Raw genomic sequence first — 1,115 nt, 5'->3', positions numbered from 1 at the left:
ACTGTAGGAGAAAACAGAGACGCCAAAGAGAAGACCTCCAAGAGGGGATAGTAACGTTTTGTGCTTCAGACTGGATTTATTTAGCTTCTCCTCTTCTTCTAAAGAGCGTTTCAAGAACTCAAGACTCGATATATCAGTACAAATAGAAAATACATCACGTAAACTACACGCTAAAAGCACACACAGCACAGTCACACATGCAATGCTTTGTACAAAGACTATCTGTTCTGAAGCCTCCAAAGTCTGATCATCTTCTCTGACATGATCAATCAATCAAAACTTAGTCACTAGACAGAAACAAGCATAGTATAAAAACATGCAACATTAAAGAGACACATAAAATCACAAGCCGGGTTTAACATTAAAAAGTCTTGAATACTTAAACAGACAAATCCTTGTAGACAGCATACAAGCTAATCTATAGACTGAATTCATGAACACAAGAATTTAATTTATAAATGAACACAAACACATTTTAAAGTCGCTTTAAACGATCCGTATGTGTATTACCTTTAGGTTCATTCACACCAGACTGTAAATATTACAGGATGAAGTCTGAGTGTTTGTCCCCCGTGTGTCCCTGCAGGGGGACACACGGGGGAGGACATTATGCTATATAAGTTTAAGTCTAATGCTAATGCTAACTGCACAGGTTATATACATTATGCTATATAAGTTTAAAGTCTAATGCTAATGCTAACTGCACAGGTTATGTACATTATGCTATATAAGTTTAAGTCTAATGCTAATGCTAACTGCACAGGTTATGTACATTATGATATAAGTTTAAGTCTAATGCTAATGCTAACTGCACAGGTTATGTACATTATGCTATATAAGTTTAAGTCTAATGCTAATGCTAACTGCACAGGTTATGTACATTATGCTATATAAGTTTTAAGTCTAATGCTAATGCTAACTGCACAGGTTAAACCTGTAATTATATTTACTCTTAGTCACATAGGGGCTGCTAAATCTTGTTTGGGGGATTATTGTATACAGGGGGGAGGGGGGACAGCAGGTGTGTATTGTAACTAATGTCTTGTGTCCTGCCTGTCTGTATACTGCTACTGGATAAAGTATCTATCTATCTATCTATCATGTGACTTCCTGTG

This window comes from Symphodus melops (genome assembly GCF_947650265.1).
Source record: "Symphodus melops genome assembly, chromosome: 8".
In the NCBI taxonomy this organism is placed as follows: Eukaryota; Metazoa; Chordata; class Actinopteri; order Labriformes; family Labridae; genus Symphodus; species Symphodus melops.
The sequence above is the reverse complement of the archived record's forward strand: the minus strand, read 5'-3'. Positions refer to the sequence as shown.